This window comes from Aegilops tauschii, chromosome 1 (genome assembly GCF_002575655.3).
Source record: "Aegilops tauschii subsp. strangulata cultivar AL8/78 chromosome 1, Aet v6.0, whole genome shotgun sequence".
NCBI lineage: Eukaryota > Viridiplantae > Streptophyta > Magnoliopsida > Poales > Poaceae > Aegilops > Aegilops tauschii.
In genome coordinates this window covers 62,171,154-62,192,250 of record NC_053035.3, presented here as the reverse complement: position 1 = coordinate 62,192,250, position 21,097 = coordinate 62,171,154, and positions in this window count along the sequence as shown.

The following is a 21,097-nucleotide window of genomic DNA, read 5'->3' as shown; positions in this document are numbered from 1 at the left end:
TGGCACGTGTCGACATATCATAGGCGCCTATCTGACCCACTGACGAGCTGACACGTGTTTCGTCCGGCCAATAAGAATTTTACACGTGGAAATTTCCCATTGGTCGGGGCTGTTAACGGGTTATCGGATCCAAAACCCGACCCGATAGCTTAACGGCGTTCCGTTACGGCGGATGCCACGTGTCGGTCACCCTTGACGAAAGCACTTCTGTGACGCGCGATTTATCGTCATGGAAGTGGACACTTCCGTGATGATAATTTTGGTAATGTCATGGAACACTTCTACGACAGCACAGGTATGACTATCTTGATTCTGTCATAAAATCGTCATGGATGTACATGCATGACAAAAAATGCGACCTACTGTGACAAACACGTATCATCACGGAAGTGTATTTTTTGTAGTGATGTGACTCCTCCAATGGTCCAATTAGTTTTTGTTCTAGTGCTTTATTCATTGCAAATTTTTGCTGCTTAGGTGACCCTGTTCTTGAGCTTGCATGTCAAATTTATATGGTCCCAAGTAGTTCTAATGCATGATATAGTCTCTAGGCACTTGCGGGAGTAGTTGCTATCAATTTTGTTGAGTTTGGCTCACTTTTATTTTGAGTTACTAAAAATTTCATAAATTTTCAAAAAATGATGAAGAGATTATTGAGGGGCTCTTCGAGCCGAAGCTCGAAGGATAAGCAAAGTGAAGAGGATAAGAAGCCCAAATATAATCTCCGTCGCACCGCGGAGGTTCGGCCATGTGAATGGCCTTGTGATGAGTTCTTGAGAGCAGCCGGGATTCATGATGATTTTTATTATTTGGCTGAGAATGCAGGCCTCAGCGACTTCCTCCACGACCAGCTCGATCAGTATCTCCTACTCACTAATATTTTTGTGCAAAATTTTTCATTTCCATGCTAGGAGATCGCCACCTTCGGTGGATTTTTATTTATATGATGAGTATAAGGAGATGTCACTTTATGACTTTTGTGGGGTTTGCAAGTTGCCCTTTGAGGGCAGCATAGAGGAACCACATCGTAATGATGTGGAAGGGTTTATTGATATGGTCGCTGTAGGGGAGACGAGGAAGGTTTTCGATGCAAGAATTACTATCTTTCACTTTCCTGTTCTACGTTACTTTGCAATATTTGCTAGTAGATGCTTAATTGGTCACGGGAACTGTGGAAATCTTAGTGCCCCTGATATTGTTATTCTGTGCCATGCTTTGTTTCGTGATACCACTTTTTTTTTGACTGGGAACTGTAGGGGAAACCCCCACAGCATATCAAAACTTTATTGAGAAAATATATACAGTACAGGTATAGAAAAAGGGGGGGATTACAAGAGGTAATCACAGAATCTAGGGGAAGAAGAAAAAGAACAGGGTTGAAAATACTATTAAAGACCTCAAGGTGGCAGGAATGAAATCCAACGTAAAAGATCATCTTTGTAGGCAGCTTTCACTCTATATTGCATTAAGCTGATGTCATGTATAAAAGCAGACCTCCATTTATTAAATCCAGCCCTCTCATGCCTGAAGACCTTAGCATTCCTGATGATCCAGATATTCCAGCAAGCAATGAACACCACTTCAGTGAAGAAGGGCTTCCTAAAACTCCTGCTAGCATTAAGGACCAAATGAGCCATGGAGCCACCAGAAGACCAATCAATTTGCAGATAGTTCCAAACTCTGACACTAAAGTTGCAATTGAAGAACAAATGATCTCTTGTCTCCCTAGTCTGCAAAGGGCAAAGGGCACATCTCACTCCACCCTCCAAGTGCCAATGCCTCCTCTCCACCATGTCCTTGGTGTTCAACCTGTCCATAATAAGCATCCAAGCAAAGACTTTGATTTTCATTGTACAAGAGGACTTCCAGATCCAAGCTGTCAAAGGGTTGAAAGATGCAGAGACAAAAGTATGTGAGTAAAACAGCTTTGGTGAGTATCCCTTGGCAGTGCCCTTCCAAAACCAAATATCCTTGGACCCAGGTGCTCTAATAAGGCCATCCAACATAGACTGGAGAATAGTCAGTTCATCAAAAGCCTGGCTGGACAAAGTGAGGTGGAACTGCTGGAAAATGTCCTGAGAGCCCAAGAATTCCATAGCAGTAACCCAGGGGTCCTTAACATAGGAGTAGAGCCTGGGAAATCTGAGCTGAAGGCTAGACACCTGACCATCAAACTGCAAGTTATCTGACCACATGAGGGCAGTGTTCCCTGCATTAATCTGAACCCAAGCACACTCTCTAAAATGATGCATGACTTTGCAAATATCCTTCCACCAGAATGAGCCACAATCAGAAGTTCCCTGAGGGACCCTATTATGGTAGTAAGTATCCCAAATTAAAGAAACCCAAGGAAGATCCTTTTTATGAAGGAAATTATTGGCATGTTTGATCAAAAGTGCAACATTCTGGGAACCAAGGTTGAGGATGCCAAGACCTCCCCTGTTTTTTGGCCTGCAAATAAGGTCCCAAGCAGCGAGGGAGGGAGCAGGCTGACCCCTATTCCTCCTCCAGAGACATTGCCTCTGGATTCTTTCCAATTGTTTGAGAATTCCAGCTGGGACAGCCAAACTGCACAAGTAGAAAATGGGCATAGATGACAAAGCAGAATTAAGGAACTGCAGCCTTTCCCCCTGATTCAGAAAAGATGAACTAGCTGTCATTCTCCTCTCCATGCAATCAACCAGTGGCATAAAATCCAGCATTTTAGGCCTTGTAGTTCCCACTGGCAACCCAAGGTAGGTAAAAGGCATTTTCCCAATCTGGCATCCAAAAGCAGAAGCTAATTCAGCCATGACAGCAGTGTCCACATTGATGGGAATAATAAAGGATTTATGATAGTTCACATCCAGACCAGTGGACTCAGAGAAGATCCTGAGCATATCCTTTAGGGCTAAGAGTTGATCCTTGTCAGCAGGCAAGATAATAAGAGTATCATCAGCATACTGAACTACAGGATAATCCTGATCATGACAAGGAATAGGTAACTGAAGAAGGCCCCTTCTGAACATATCATTAATTACAGTCTGCAGGAGATCAGCAGCTAAGACAAACAAGAGAGGAGAGACTGGATCACCCTGTCTGACACCCTTTTTGCACCTGAACTTCCTACCAGGGACACCATTAAGCAGAATAGAGGAGGTACCTGTGGAGAGAAGCTGCTTCATCCAAAGGATCCACTTCTCATTAAAGCCCTTATGTCTCAGAATTTGCACAATGGCCTCATGCTCAAGGGAGTCAAAAGCCTTTTCAAAATCCAACTTTAGAATCACAATAGGTTTCTTTGACTGATGACACTGGTGCAAATACTCAAAGGTCCACCCAATACAATCCTGAATTGTTCTACTTTTTATGAAACCATATTGGTTCTTGTGAACACACTGCACAATCACCTCTTGAAACCTATTGGTTGCCATTTTAGACAGAAACTTAAGACCCATTCCTGTTAAAGATATGGGTCTGTAGTCACCCACCTCCTCAGGGGAGGGCTTCTTGGGCACCAAAGTTATGTAGGAGTCATTGATATTCTCCAGATGGGCAGTACCCTGAAAGAAAGCCTGGGCCAGTTCATAGAAATCCTGAGAAATAATGTGCCAGCATCTTTTGAAGAAAAGACCATTAAATCCATCTGGACCTGGAGCTTTATCAACTGGCATGTGCTTGATAATCAAGTCCATTTCCTCCTTCTCAAAAGGCTTAGTGAGAACATCCAGTCCCACAACAGGTTCAATAAGGGAAGAAAGATCAAAGCCCATTTTAATTCCCCTGGAAGAACCCATTCTGTTCTTGAAACAATCCCAGATAATACCCTCCATTTGGGAATGATCAGTGACCACCGTACCATCATGCAGTTTTAAGCTAGCAATAGAATTTCTTCGGTATCTCTCCGTGGCCATAGCATGAAAGAACTTAGTGTTCTCACCACCCACTTTGATGTACCTGATGGTACATCGTTTCCTCCAATAAAGACATTGAAGGTGGAGCAATTTCTCAACATGATATTTAACCACAATCCTGAAATTTGATTCCTGTCTGTAGAGTGTTCTATATTCCTCAAGCTCATCCAAGAGCAGGATAACACTATTGCATTTACAGATTAGAGTTTTCAGTTTAGAAATGCTCTTCTGCCACCTTTTAAGACACATTCTCAAGGACTTAAATTTGTCAGCTATCCTGGCAGTAATATGGCCCTTTCTGGATTGCTTCTGCCATGAGGAATCCACACAATCCATAAAACCCTCCAACTCTAACCAATAGTTCTCAAACCTAAAGATATTAGACTTGGGAATAGAAGTTTTAATTGTAACCATACAGGGCACATGGTCAGACGCAGTCCTGGCAAGAGGTAAGACCTCAGTCATGGGGTAATCGGAGATCCAATCAACAGAAGTGAAAAACCAGTCAAGCTGCTCAAGAAGTGGATCATCCTGCATATTGGACCAAGTGTAGGACCTGCCTTTGATGGGCAACTCCAAAAGGCCGAGGTGTCCAATTATCTCATTAAAGATGAACATGTCATTCAGGTCACCACCAGGTAGATTCCTGTTATCCATAGACCGTAAGAAGTTAAAATCCCCCAATAACAGCCAATTCTCATCCACAGGAATGTTCAGGTGATATAACCAGTTTACAAAATTATTTCTTGCTTCCCCCTGACAAGGTCCATAGACCACCACAAGAGTCCAGCGCTCATTGTTGTGCCTAGAAACAAACTCAATTACCACTGCAAATTGTTGGACTTGCAATAAAGTCCCCCCAAATATAGACGAATTCCAAACAACTAAAATTCCACCAGAGGCCCCCAAGGAAGGAGAGAAAGCAAAGCTGTCAAATCTCTTGGGGCAGAGACTTTTAATCATGCGGGAATCGAATGAAGCACATTTAGTTTCTTGCAGGCAGGCAATAGCACAGTGGCTTTCATCAATCTTTTGTCTAACAGCTCTTTGCCTAGCTTCAGAATTTAAACCCCTGACATTCCAGCACAGTACATTCCAGTTTCTACAGAGATTATTCATAAAGGAATAATATAAACAAGTTACCCATGCACATGACACACAGTGCCAGATGCCCAAAAGCACATAAGAGTTTCAAACCAGCATTATTACATAGCCCCAGACCAGCAAAAGAAAACCAAACACATAAAGCAAATTTGTGGGCTGGCCAAACCCAACAGTATTGGAGTGCACTATTCATTGGAGTCTTGAGTTGTAGCAGCAGAGGGGTCCACCATAAGTGCATCCTCCGTGAGCAGAGCTGCATCAATCTCCAGGTCCTTGCCAATAGCCTGCAGGTGACTGATGGGAGTAGGCGGAGGAACATCTCCAAATGCAGGGTCTTCAGACTTGTCAGCAAAGAGAGGCATGGCCTTGGGCTTCTTCTTCTTGGGCTTCAGAACCAGCTCATGGAAAGTGGGCTTAAACCCATCCCGCTGGGCCGAACTTCTAGTACACCTACGAACAGAAGTTTCAACAAGTGGAGTAGGTGCCAAAACTTTGCGTGGCCTCCTTGCAGGTGCACGCTCAGGAGGAGGAGAGACAACAGTCACAACCCTGTCAGTTTCATCCACAAAAAGTGCTCTAGCCACAGGTCGAGCAGGTACCGACTCCTTCCATGTCAGCAAAGGAAGGGCATCCTGCTGAAAAGCAAAGTCCCAGGTTCTCTTGCTCAAAATGACAGGCGACAGGGGCTGCAGCAGTATAGGTTTAGGCACCTCAAACACCATTGGAGCAGTCAGCAAATTTTCAAACGAACGCCTCCAAATCATTTCCGGCGGCAGAGGGGGACCAAAAGGAATCGGAACCACAGGCCGCTCCAGAGCACAGACATCAAAAGGGGGAGGTTGATACACCACAATGGCCCAATTATTAGCATCCTCCATATCCGGTGCTGCCATTTGATCATTCGAATTAACAGGAGAAGCCCCATCAAAAATAACGATAGGAGCAGGGGGCACCTGGGGTTGATCTTCAGAACTAGGTTGTGCCGAGGCATTCAAAACCACAGATTCTTGATCCTCCACAGCAGGCTCCGCAGCTTCCGCAGCAGGTTCCTCCCAGTTGCCCCAATTGTCCTCATGCACTTCATTCTGCGCAGGTTCAGGCGGAGGTGGTGGCACATCGTTCCACCCCAAGGCCGGGAATGGAGGCAAAATAAAAGGTGGCATCTCCGGGAAGGGAACACCAGGCATGGGATGGGGATTGCCATTAATGGGCATCCAATCTTCATCCTGGGGCATCTGTTCAGCAAAATTGGCCCCCAGGATATACAGAGGCACCGTCCAAGACACCCGGGCACCACCCCAAGCAGCATAATCCATGAACACCACATCTCGTGGTACTAAAATATCTTCTGGAAAAGACGCAAAAACCAAAGTGCGCACAAGGTAGGGATCCTCACTAATCCAATGCTGAAACTTCCCAAATGTGTTGACCGCTGCCCGAATATTCCCCTCATTGCGAAGATCGAGGGGAATCCCCAAGAACATGAGCAGACCCTGACGGAAACCCTGAGCACCTCGAAACGAATCACCCTCATCGTGCTTCATAAAACGCACAAAACGATCGTTGCCTAGAGGTTGGGGCGGCATCTGAAGAAGAGAAAACCTGACTGCAGCATCCTGAAGCTCGAAAAGACCCACCGATCTAATCCATGGCTGAGCCGACCTCACCAAAACCCCATGAGCTTGCAACCACTGGACCACTTCCTCCCTAGCAGCACCAATCTGATCGGGAGGGGGGATGGGCATTACCTCAGCAAGCATGAATTCCTCATGGCGGCGCACAAGTGGGGTATGTGGCGTCACATAGGTCCGAGGCAGACGAGCATCACCGCCGTCTACAATGTGATGTCCAGCCGACACATACAGCATGGGGTCGAGAGGGAAGTTAGCCATCGGAGAGGAACAACCCAGGCTGGAAGCAGGTGGCAAGAAGTCCGGTGGGGGAGGGGTCTCAGGCGGCGCTGTCGAAGGCGTTTTGGGACCGGAACTGATGGAACAAGGCGAAGCAGTAAATGCAGAAGTGCAAAAGGAGTCCAAGTTGGGTAAAAGCTGTGCCAGAGAGATATTCTCGGTGGGAGCTGAGCGATCCTCGGAAGTTGCAACGTTACCGGGTTTTGGTTTCCAAACCAAACCCAAAATGCTAGCAAACTTGTTACAATCCTTTTACCATGCCCCATCCGCAGACAAGAGGTACAACGCAATTTAGACGTGCACGCCGTAGCAAAATGACCCTTAGATAAGCAAATCTGACACGTTAAAATTTCATCCACCATGCCCGTAACCAATTTATCAAAATCTTCGTCTGCTTGCTGAGAAGACGGAATGGAAAGCCCAGAAGATAGCACTGCCTCCACCTGGACCGTGGACTGTGAAGAAGACGGCCCAACATGGGAACGCACATCCACATTCGGAGAGCCAAAGTTTCCGCCCGAGATAGGCGGCGACCCATTCGCAGCTGGTTGAAGATCTCTAACCGTTCCAAAGGAAATGGAGGGGGTAGTTGTCGTCCACCGGAGCTCAGCCGGCGGCGAAGGGTGGATGACCACCCGTTCATGCGCAGAAAGCGTGTACCCCGCCTCCTCAACAGTTTGAATGCAAGACTGCGTGGCTGGATAACGATAACCATGACAAGCAGGATAAGTATGGAACTGTGAAAATGAGAGCTTCTTGGCAGGGCCATGCGATGATTTTATCGAAGATTTACGGGGCTTGGTGTGCATAGCCAGCATGCCAAGGGTAGCTCGACGTTTAGAAGGACTAACAATGATCCACTCAGCATCACATTCCAATTTCCAAAGCTTGAACTCACGGCCCCAATTTGGACCACCATTACCCCAAAGATGAAAGAAACATTTAAAATGATCACAGGAGAAAGAACGGAGCCTGAGAATGAGTAAAGCCACAGCCTTGCAAGAAACATGAAAACCAAAAACCCTCTCCGTGATCATAAAAACCATGAACTCAATAGCAGAACCCCCGATGGCCGCCTCAAGCGCCGCTGCCACCGAATCCTCAGTCAAACGAAAATCATGCCGGCCAAAAGAAATTACCATGGTGAAGGAGCCCGTGTCATCCATGGGGTGCACCGGAAAACCCGTAGATTGAAAAACCTTCTCCGCAAAAACCAGACCCTTGGAAAAGTCCAAGCCAAGGGTGGATCCATCAGCAGAACCCATAGAGATGGGTATGAAAACGTAGATCTCAGTGCGCCAGAGAGATCTATTGGAAAGGAAATGAAATTTGGTGGCTAGGGGAGGAGATCACCGGAGGTGGTGGCGATCGCCAGGGTGGGGGTGGGAGCGCCTATCATTCGGTTCGCCTGTCATACCACTTTTAGTTTAGGCACTATTGTTGCTAAGCGGTTAAATCTGAACCGTACGAAGGGTCCCATCTTTGGAGGTATCTTTGCTTCGCGTCTTGCTAAATATTTTGAGATACCTATTAGACACTATGAGAAAGAAGAAAAGTTGCTGCCTCCTATTTTTCTAGACTATAAGAGTATGGTAGCACATGATTTTATTATTAAGAATAAGAAAAAGATGCTTAACTATAGACTGATATTTGATAAAAATTACTTTGAGACTATTACCTTGCCTGCTCCTTCTTTGTTCAACATATTTTCAGGCATGTACCTTGTTCTGCCAGAGGCCATTCATGCCTACCGGAGCCTAATTAACATCAGCTCCAGAGCCCGAGCCGGAGCCACCACTTGATCCTCACCGTCAGTCTGTTTATCAGTGGGATCCGAAGGAGATCGCTAACCAGTGGCACTCTGAGGATCCTCCTCAGTGCAAAAGAGAGGACAACTTTGATCCATGGGCATAGACCAACTTAGGCCAAAAGCCTAAGCTTGGGGGAGTACGTATTTCCCACCGACATTACATTCATATTCACACACTCATGCTAGTTGTCGGTGCTCATACTTTTTCATTGTAATATCCATGTGATAACCCACAAGTATAGGGGATCAATTGTAGCCTCTTTCGATAAGTAAGAGTGTCGAACCCAACGAGGAGCTAAAGGTAGAACAAATATTCCCTCAAGTTCTATCGACCACCGATACAACTCTATGCACACTTGACGTTCGCTTTACCGGAAACAAGTATGAAACTAGAAGTACTTTGTAGGTGTTTTTGGATAGGTTTGCAAGAAGATAAAGAGCGCGTAAATAAAATCTAGGGGCTATTTAGGTAAAGACACAACTAAGTTAGTTTTAGTAGAGAGTTTGTTGTTACGAGAAAGTTATTTGTCCCTAGGCAATCGATAACTAGACCGGTAATCACTATTGCAATTTTATTTGAGGGAGAGGCATAAGCTAACATACTTTCTCTACTTGGATCATATGCACTTATGATTGGAACTCTAGCAAGCATCCGCAACTACTAAAGATCATTAAGGTAAAACCCAACCATAGCATTAAAGTATCAAGTCCTCTTTATCCCATACGCAAACAACCTACTTACTCGGGTCTGTGCTTCTGTCACTCACGCCACCCACCATAAGCAAATCATGAACATATTGCAAACCCTACAGCGGGAATCCCTCACGCTTGCGTGACACGGAGAGCACCATAGGACAACACCAATAATAAAACATGCAACTCAAACCAATCTTGATCATCAAATAACCCATAGGACAAAACGGATCTACTCAAACATCATAGAATAGCCATACATCATAGGGAAATAATATATAGCGTTGAGCACCATGTTTAAGTAGAGATTATAGCGGGTAAGAGAGAGGTTACACCGCTGCATAGAGGGGGGAAGAGTTGGTGATGATGGCGGTGAAGTTGTTGGTGAAGATTGCGGTGATGATGGTGGCCACGGCAGCGTTCCGGCGCCACCGGAAGAGAAGGGGAGAGGGGGCCCCTTCATCTTCTTCTTCCTTGACCTCCTCCCTAGATGGGAGAAGGGTTTCCCCTCTGGTCCTTTTCATCCATGGCGTGGGAGGGGCGAGAGCCCCTCCGAGATTGGATCTGTCTCTCTGTCTCTCTTTGTTTCTGCGTTCCCGTCTGCTGCCCTTTCACCGTTTCGTGTATATATGGAGATCCGTAACTCCGATTGGATTGAAACCTTCGGCCAGATCTTTTTCCAAAAATTAGCTTTCTTGCGGCCGAAGAAGGGCATCAACCGCCTTACGGGTGGCCCACGAGGGTCAGGGGCGCGCCTGCCTGGAGTGGGCGTGGGCCCCACCCTCGTGGCCACCTCGGGCACCGTCTCGCGTTGATTTTACTTCCCAAAAATCACAAATATTCCAAAATAATCCTCCGTCCGTTTTTATCCCGTTTGGACTCCGTTTGATATGGATATTCTGCGAAACATAAAACATGCAACAAACAGGAACTGGCACTGGGCACTGGATCAATATGTTAGTCCCAAGTATAAAAAGTTGCCAAAAGTATATGAAAGTTGTAGAATATTGGCATGGAACAATCAAAAAGTATAGATACGACAGAGACGTATCACCATGCTAGTTTATTTTCTTTTTCTCGCTTTCTTCTTGTGTGCTTGAATAACCTTAAGAAAAACCAAAAAAATTAGTTGTAGCTTTTAGCTAGTTTACTTTACATTCTTGTAGTAGTAATAATTAAAAGAAAACCCAAAAAGATTCTTGTTCTTCTTTTGCTTGTCGGGGGCTTTCCCGTGTAAATAGTTTTATTTCTTTTCTTTTCTTTGGGGTCGAGAGGAGAAGACCATAATGAAAATGTTGAAGTGGCTCTTATATGCATTATTGTTGATTTAACAAAGAGCCCATGTTACCTTGTCTTCTCCTTTGTATTAAATGCTCGCAGATTCCAGCTTAGTCCAATGCATGTGCACTATTATTATTATCCACACCGTTCGGTCGTGCAAGTGAAAGGCAATAATGACGATATATGATGGACTGATTGAGATGAGAAAAGCTGGTATGAACTCGACCTCTCTTGTTTTTGTAAATATGATTAGTTCATCGTTCCTGATTCAGCCTATTATGAATGAAACATGTTTGCAATGATAATTAGAGATTATAGTTGCTTATGCCATGCTTAATTATCTAGGAGTTTATAATGGTTTACCTTGCGTGCCAACATGCTATTAAAATGGTTGTGATGTGGTATAGTGGGGTGGTATCCTCCTTTGAATGATTCAAGTGGCTTGACTTGGCACATGTTCACGCATGTAGTTGAAACAAAATCAACATAGCCTCCACGATATTTATGTTCATGGTGGATTATATCCTACTCATGCTTGCACTCAATGTTTATTAATTTTAATGCATGTTCATGACTGTTGTCGCTCTCTAGTTGGTCGCTTCCCAGTCATTTTCTAGCCTTCACTTGTACTAAGTGGGAATACTGCTTGTGCATCCACTTCCATAAACCCCAAAGTTATTCCATATGAGTCTACCATACCTTCCTATATGTGGTATCTACCTGCCGTTCCAAGTAAATTTGTATGTGCCAAACTCTAAACCTTCAAATGAAATTCTGTTTTATATGCTCGAATAGCTCATGTATCAACTAGGGCTGTCTGTATCTTCCATGCTAGGCGGGTTGTTCTCAAGAGGAGTGGACTCCGCTCCTCACTCACGAGAAAATGGCTGGTCACCGGGATGCCCAGTCCCATGCTCAAACCAAATTAAAATATTTGTAAAAACTCCCCCAGGACTGTTGTTAGTTGGAGGCACCCGTTGTTTCAGGCAAGCCATGGATTGATGCTTGTTGGTGGTGGGGGTGTATACACTTTACCATTCTGCTTGGGAACCGCCTATAATGTGTGTAGCATGGAAGATATCGAGATCTCTCGGTTGTTATGTTGACAATGAAAGTATGCCGCTCAAAATATTATTTATCTCTATTTCAAAACCGAGCTCTGGCACCTCTACAAATCCCTGCTTCCCTCTGCGAAGGGCCTATCTATTTAATTTTATGTTGAGTCATCCTCCTCTTATTAAAAAGCACCAGTTGGAGAGCACCGCTGTCATTTGCATCAATTACTATTAATTTATATTGAGTATGACTGGATCTCTTTTACCATGAATTACAATGTTTAGTCAGTCCTTGATCTTCAAAGGTGCTCTGCATTTATGTTTTGCGGTCTCAGAAAGGGCTAGTGAGATACCAACTTGTTATATCATATTATGATTGTTTTGAGAAAGTGTTGTCATCCGAGATTTATTATTATTGCTCGCTAGTTGATTATGCCATTGATATGAGTAAACATGAGACCTAAGTGTTATTTTGAATATGGTTAGTTCATAATCTTTGCTGAAAACTTGAATGCTGGCTTTACATATTTACAACAAGAGCAAACAGAGTTTGTAAAAGTTTTTCTTTATCAATTTCAGTTTGTCAACTGAATTGCTTGAGGACAAGCAAAGGTTTAAGCTTGGGGGAGTTGATATGTCTCCAACGTATCTACTTTTCCAAACACTTTTGCCCTTGTTTTGGACTCTAACTTGCATGATTTGAATGGAACTAACCCGGACTGACACTGTTTTTAGCAGAATTGCCATGGTGTTATTTTTGTGCAGAAATAAAAGTTCTCGGAATGACCTGGAACTTCACGCAGAATATTTTTGGAATATATAAAAAAATACTGGCGAAAGAATCAAGACCAGGGGGCCCACACCCTATCCACGAGGGTGGGGGGCGCGCCCCCTACCTCGTGGGCCCCCTGGAGCTCCACCGACCTCAACTCCAACTCTATAAATTCACGTTCGGGGAGAAAAAAATCAGAGAGAAGGATTCATCGCGTTTTACGATACGGAGCCGCCGCCAAGCCCTAATCTCTCTCGGGAGGGCCGATCTGGAGTCTGTTCGGGGCTCCGGAGAGGGGAATCCGTCGCCATCATCATCATCAACCTTCCTCCATCATCAATTTCATGATGCTCACCGCCGTGCGTGAGTAATTCCATTGTAGGCTTGCAGGACGGTGATGGCTTGGATGAGATTTACCATGTAATCGAGTTAGTTTTGTTAGGGTTTGATCCCTAGTATCCACTATTTTCTGAGATTGATGTTGCTATGACTTTGCTATGCTTAATGCTTGTCACTAGGGCCCGAGTGCGATGATTTTAGATTCTGAACCTATTATGTTTTCATGAATATATGTGAGTTCTTGTTCCTATCTTGCAAGTCTATAGTTACCTATTATGTGTTATGATCCGTTAACCCCGAAGTGACAATAACTGGGATACTTACCGGTGATGACCGTAGTTTGAGGAGTTCATGTATTCACTAAGTGTTAATGCTTTGGTCCGGTACTCTATTAAAAGGAGGCCTTAATATCCCTTAGTTTCCAATAGGACCCTGCTGCCACGGGAGGGTAGGACAAAAGATGTCATGCAAGTTCTTTTCCATAAGCACGTATGACTATATTCGAAATACATGCCTACACTACATTGATGAACTGGAGCTAGTTCTGTGTCACCCTATGTTATAACTGTTGCATGAGGAATCGCATCCGACATAATTCTCCATCACCAATCCAATGCCTACGAGCTTTTCACATATTGATCTTTGCTTAGTTACTTTACTGTTGCCACTGTTACAATTGCTGCAAAACTGCTACTGTTACTTTTGCTACCGTTACCGTTACTTCCATACTACTTTGCTACTAAATACTTTGCTGCAGATATTAAGTTATCCAGGTGTGGTTGAATTGACAACTCAACTGCTAATACTTGAGAAAATTCTTTGGCTCCCCTTGTGTCGAATCAATAAATTTGGGTTGAATACTCTACCCTCGAAAACTGTTGCGATCCCCTCTACTTGTGGGTTATCAGCTATGAATCAGGAGGCTTGTTTCGTCTATCCTTGTCAGATGTTTGCAATAAAGTTGTTAATCATGTTTGCACCAATAGTGAATCAAATGTGTGGCATTCACGTCTCTGTCATATTAACTTTGGTTGCATGACGAGGCTAGCCAAGTTGAACTTAATCCTTAATTTCACCGTTGTCAAGGGATCTAAGTGCCAAGTTTGTGTGCAAGCTAAGCAACCTCGTAAGTCTCATACAACTGCGGAAACAAGAAATCTTGCGCCACTAGAGCTCATACATTCAGATCTTTGTGAAATGAATGGTATTTTAACAAAAGGTGGAAAGAAAAATTTCATGACCTTAATTGATGACACCACTAGATACTGTCATGTGTATCTCCTGAAATCAAAAGATGAGGCTTTGAATTTTTTCAAGATCTATAAAGATGAAGCGGAAAACCAACTTGATTGAAAGATCAAGAGGCTTAGGCCCGATGGTGGTGGAGAGTATTTCTCTAATGAATTTGATTCTTTCTGTGCAGAACATGGTATAATCCATGAGAGGATGCCTCTCTATTCACCTCAGTCAAATGGGGTAGCTGAAAGAAAGAACCTACTCTAAGTGATTTGGTTAACTCCATGTGAGACACATCAGGTCTTGATAACCCACAAGTATAGGGGATTGCAACAGTTTTCGAGGGTAGAGTATTCAACCCAAATTTATTGATTCGACAAAAGGGGAGCCAAAGAATATCCTCAAGTATTAGCAGGTGAGTTGTCAATTCAACCACCTGAAAGACTTAATATCTGCAGCAAAGTATTTAGTAGCAAAGTAGTATGGAAGTAACGGTAACAGTGGCAAAAGTAACAATAGCAGTTTTGTAGCAATCGTAACAGTGGCAACGGAAAAGTAACTGAGCAAAAATAAATATGTGAAAAGCTCGTAGGCAATGGATCAATGATGGATAATTATGTCGGATGACATTCATCATGCAACGGTTATAACATAGGGTGACACAGAACTAGCTCCAATTCACCAACATAATGTAGGCACGTATGTCATACGTGCTTATAGAAAAGAACTTGCATGACATCTTTTGTCCTACCCTCCCGTGGCAGTGGGGTCCTATTGGAAACTAAGGGATATTAAGGCCTCCTTTTAATAGAGTACTGGACCAAACCATTAGCACTTAGTGAATACATGAACTCCTCAAACTACAGTCATCACCGGGAAGTGTCCCGACTATTGTCACTCCAGGGTTGCCGGATCATAACACATAGTAGGTGACTATAACTCGCAAGATAGGATCAAGAACACAAGTATATTCATGAAAATATAATAGGTTCAGATCTGAAATCACGGCACTTGGGCCCTAGTGACAAGCATTAGGCATAGCAAAGTCAACATCAATCTTAGAACATAGTGGATACTAGGGATCAAACCCTAAGAAAACTAACTCAATTTCATAGTAAATCTCATCCAATCCATCATAGTCCAGCAAGCCTACGATGAGATTACTCACGCATGGCGGTGAGTATCATGAAATTGGTGATGGAGGATGGTTGATGATGATGATGGCGACGATTTCCCCTCTCTGGAGCCCTGAACGGACTCCAGATCTGCCCTTCCAAGGAAGAACAGGGCTTTATGGCGGCTTCATATCGTAAAACGCGATGAATCCTTCTCTCTGATTTTTTCTCCCCGAACATGAATATATGGAGTTGGAGTTGAGGTTGGTGGAGGTCCAGGGGGCCCACAAGGACGGAGGGTGTGCCCAGGGGGTGGGTGTGCCCCCCACCCTTGTGGCCAGGGTGTGGGCCCCCTTCGGTTGATTCTTTCGCCAATAGTTTTTATTAATTCCCAAAATCATTGATACGTCCATTTTGCATCATGTTTTCCTACTATTATTTATGATGTTTTTATGCATAATAATGCCTTTTGGAGTAATTCTATTGCCTTTTCTCTCATAATATGCAAGGTACACACAAAGAGGGAGAATTCCGGCAGCTGGAAATATGGACCTGGAAAAGCTACGTCAGGATACCTATTCTGAACAACTCCAAATAAGCTAAAACATCACGGAGAATTTTTGTGGAATATATGAAGAATATTGGAGCAAATAAGTACCAGAGGGGGCCACCCTGGTGAGCACAAGACACCAGGGTGCGCCTGGGCCCCCAGGCGCGCCCTGGTGGGTTGTGCTCACCCAGGCCCACCTCTGGTGCCCATCTTCTGGTATATAGGTCATTTTGACCTAGAAAAAAATAAGGAGAGGAATTTCGGGATGGAGCGCCGCCGTCTCGAGGAGAAACTTGGGCAGGAGCACTTTTGCCCTCCGGTGGACCGATTCCACCGGGGGAACTTCCCTCCCGGAGGGGGAAATCATCATCATCATCATCACCAAAAACTCTCCCATCTTGGGGAAGGAAATCTCCATTAAAATCTTCAACAACACCATCTCATCTCAAACCCTAGTTCATCTCTTGTGTTCAATCTTGTTACCGGAACTATAGATTGGTGCTTGTGGGTGACTAGTAGTGTTGATTACATCTTGTAGTTGATTACTATATGCTTTATTTGGTGGAAGATTATATGTTCAGATCCAATATGCTATTTAATACCCCTCTGATCTTGAGCATGATTATCATTTGTGAGTAGTTACTTTTGTTCTTGAGGTCACAGGAGAAATCATGTTGCAAGTAATCATGTGAACTTGATATGTGTTCGATATTTTGATAGTATGTATGTTGTGATTCCCTTAGTGGTGTCATGTGAACGTCGACTACATGACACTTCACCATATTTGGGCCTAAGGGAATGCATTGTGGAGTAGTTATTAGATGATGGGTTGTGGAGTAGTACAGTAATAACCACAGCACAAACACCAAAAAGAGTAGTTCTGGAAGGATTTCTAAGAATCAGAATTGTTTTGGAAACACCAAAATCATTTTCTTGGGCTGAAAAAAAAATCTCAAATCTTAATAGACATGTACTTTTCACTTTTTAAGGAATTGATATTTGCAGTACAGCAGTAGTCACAGCCAAAAACCAAAAGAGCCAACCATTATCAAAATATTCAGTCTTAAAATACTTTGTGGAAGCAAAATTTCACCCATTTGGTAAATCACCATTTACCTGAAAGGCTGAACCTATTGCAACCTTTTATGTTGTGATGAAGAACTAGTACATCATATGCTGTCAAAACATTGAGCTGCAAGACACTTATGTTGCAATAGGTCTGGGCATAAACACATCGAAATAGTTCTGGGCTGATTCCACTCGAACTGGAAGATAAACAGAGGAGAGGAGGAACTCTTTCTACAAGACTTGGAAGATTCAAGTAGCTGACAGAGCGAACAAGGCAAAAGGAGAGTTTTTTGGTCGATGAACTGTTGATATCATGCCAAGGCATGAAGACGACAATAGAAAACATGAAGCTAAGGAAACAATGCAAGATAAGGAAATTTATGGTTTTATTCATATCGTGCCGCCCTCCACCCACACTCCGGCTTACATACTGCCATGAGCCACGATATTACAGGAAACAACTAGTACTAAGTACTCCCTTTGTAAACGTTTATAAGATCGTTTAGATCACTAAATTAACGATCTTATAAAAGTTTACAAAGGGAGTACTAATTGACATGACATAATAGCTAAACTGACATTCCAGCACATCCGGCCTCTTGACTTGTAATTTGATTACTTTATATGACGCCTCCTCAACTTCTTGACATTTATAAGATCGTTTTTTATTTTTATTATATATTATAAAAATGTTTTTAAATCAATATTCAAATAGTTCACCATGTGCCGAAAATGTTCACTGCATATTAAGAGAATGTTCATCGTATATTTAAAAAGTTTACCATGTATTATAAAAAATGTTCATCATATACTAAGAAATTCTTCAACAAATTCTACAAAATAGGTCAAACTACATTTTGAAAATGTTCATCATACACTAAGAAATTGTTCAGCGTATTTTACAAAAGGTTCAAAGCATATTTTTAAAATGTTAAGCGTATAATACAATAATGTTCACTGTATTGAAAGCCGTTCACCGTATATTTAAACATGAACTTGCTGGTTCGGTCAATGTATAGTGGCTGGACCTGGACTAGTCCGGTTTTCCTTGGTTCTTTTCCCCTTTTATTACATGTTATCCCTGGTGTTCTTTGGTTTTCTTGCTTTTTCTTTATTTTTTCATGGGTTTTTGTGTTTTTCTTTGTTTTTCATTTTTTATGTTTCTTCACTGATTTCTCTAGTTTGTTTTGTTTTATTTTTTTGTTTTCTAATGGATTTTAACAGTTTTCTTCGTCTTTTTAATTTCTTCATTTTTTAGGTGTTTCTTTTTTTAGTTTCTTCGATTTTCACCGACTTTCTTCGTGTTTCCCATTTTTCTTCGACACACGGCTACATCTTTAACAAATATTGTATAGTTTTGGTATACATCATGGACATTTATTTTCCAATATATGTCAATGCTTTTTGTGAAGGTAGATTCGCAGAAAACTTGCAGTTTAACGCCTGGTCTACTGTTTAAGTTGCTTACTAGTATAGCATAGAGTTCTAGGTGGAAGTTCAACTTAACAGTCTCCATTGCAGTAACGGTATAGAAACAATATTTTGGAACCAAAGGCAAATTTTGTGTGTCTCTCGTATCTGGTGGGGGATTGCTGAAATTAGTCTACTTTTGGCTCAGCCCAATAGAATTTTCGGAATTCCTAATAAATTCTAGAGACCCACTTAGACCATTCATGCTAGGCAAGAGGTAGGACTAAAGTTTAGTCTCATACTGCTCACCTAGTAGGAGTTAGACATTTTTATAAGGAAGGTTGTTTCTCCACATGTATGAGGATGAGAATAAGAGAGACAATCATGCGCGCTCCTCCTCCGCCGCCCGCCACGCCACATCGCGTCGCGGGTTGGAGGAATGAGCTGAGCCATTGTCTAATTTTTTGCCATGCACGACTGGTATATGAAAGGTAACACGAGACCTGAAAAGTTTTTCTGTAGTGGAGATTGAATACGGACGCTGCATCCTTCGGTTGCTGCTTGTTCGTTTCATCTCCCTAGTTTGCTTCACCTCCCGTCGCTGCATGTTCGCCTCCTTCTCCTGTGCCTTTAAATGAGAGGTCGCTCCTCTCCAGAAGACACACCATAACAACACCTTCCTCACGCCACCGAGTTCCCGAGCACTGAGCTACTACTATGATCTTCCCTATCCCGGCTTGCGGCGTGCACCGTGATGTCTGCTAGACTACGTCAGTATTTTGCCAAAGAGGAAGGGATGATGCATCATAGCGACGGTAGGTATTTCCCTCAGTGATGAGAACAAAGGTTATCGAACCAGTAGGAGAACCAAGGAACACTACATAAACATCACCTGCACACAAGTAACAAATACTTGCAACCCGACGTATTAAAGGGGTTGTCAATGCCTTTCGGGTAACGGCGCCAGAAATTGGCAAACGGGCGTGAGAAAGTTGTAATAAGTTGATAGATCGAACACCAAATAAAATAAAGTGCAGCAAGGTATTCTTGTATTTTTGGTTTATTTGAAAATAAAAGCAAATGAAGTAGATTGCAAAGGCAAATATAATAAGGAAGAGACCCGGGGGTCGTAGATTTCACTAATGGCTTCTCTCGAGAAAAATAGCAAAGGGTGGGTAAACGAATTACTATTGGGCAATTGATATAACTTCAAATAATTAATCATGACGATATCCTGGCAATGATCATTATATAGGCATCACATCCAAGATTAGTAGACCGACTCATGCCTGCATCTACTACTATTACTCCACACATCGACCGCTATCCAGCATGCATCTAGTGTATTAAGTTCTTGGAGAAACGGAGTAATGCAATAAGAACAATGACATGATGTAGACAAGATCTATTTATGTAGAAATAGACCCCATCTTGTTATCCTTAATAGCAACGATACATACGTGTCGGTTCCCCTTCTGTCGCTGGGATCAAGCACCGTTAGATCGAACCCATCACAAAGCACCTCTTCCCATTTCAAGATAAATAGATCAAGTTGGCCACACAAAACCCAAATATCGGAGAAGAAATACGAGGCTATAAGCAATCATGCATATAAGAGATCAAAGAAGACTCAAATAACTTTCATGGATAAAAAGATAGATCTGATCATAAACTCAAAGTTCATCTGATCCCAACAAACACACCGCAAAAAGAGTTACATCATATAGATCTCCAAGAGACCATTGTATTGAGAATCAAAAGAGAGAGAGAGGAAGCCATCTAGCTACTAACTACGGACCCGTAGGTCTACAAAAGACTACTCACGCATCATCGGAGAGGCACCGATGGACATGATGAACCCCTCCGTGATGGTGTCTAGATTGGATCTGGTGGTTTTGGAACTTGCGGCGGCTGGAATTGATTTTCGTCGACCTCCCTAGGGTTTCTGGAATATTTGGGTATTTATACAGTAAAGAGGCGGTTCGGAAGGCAACTGAGGTGGGCACAACCCACCAGGGCGCGCCTGAGCCTCCAGGCGCGCCCTGGTGGGTTGTGCTCCCCTCGGAGCACCCCCTAGGTGGTTCTTCTGCCCACTGGATGTCTTTCTGGTCCATAAAAAATCCACAAAAAGTTTCGCTGTGTTTGGACTCCGTTTGGTATTGATTTCCTATGATGTAAAAAACATGCAAAAAACAACAACTGACACTTGGCACTATGTGAATAGGTTAGTACCAAAAAATGATATAAAATGACTATAAAATGATTATAAAACATCCAAGAATGATAATATAACAGCATGGAACAATAAAAAATTATAGATATGTTGGAGACGTATCAACATTCCCAAGCTTAATTCCTGCTCGTCCTCGAGTAGGTAAATGATAAAAACAGAATTTTTGATGTGGAATGCTGCCTAACATGTCATCTCATATTCTTTTCTTTGTAGCATGGACATTTGGACTTTTATATGGTTCAAAGCAATAGTCTTGTTTTGACATGAGGACTTAAAATACTCAAGCATACCAACAAGCAACCATGGTTTTCAAAATATCAATGCTAAATGTCGGTGTACAAAAGTAGGGGCCCCTTTTTGTACCCCTTTACTTGTGCGCGGGCAGTTGCAGCCCCATGCCCCTGGCCGCGCTTGGAGGGGCACAGGAAGCAAAGGCACAAGACGACTGGACCAACACCAAGACGGAAACACAAAGAGCAGAAGGGCGAGGTGGACTCCCCCGGCAAGGCCCTTGCCGGGGTGGCCTCCACAGCCCCGGCAAGAGCCTTGCCGGGGCAACTTGCCCAACGCCAGCAAGGCTGCCACCCTTGAGCCTGAGAGTTCCGACGCCCTCCAACCACATTGGAAC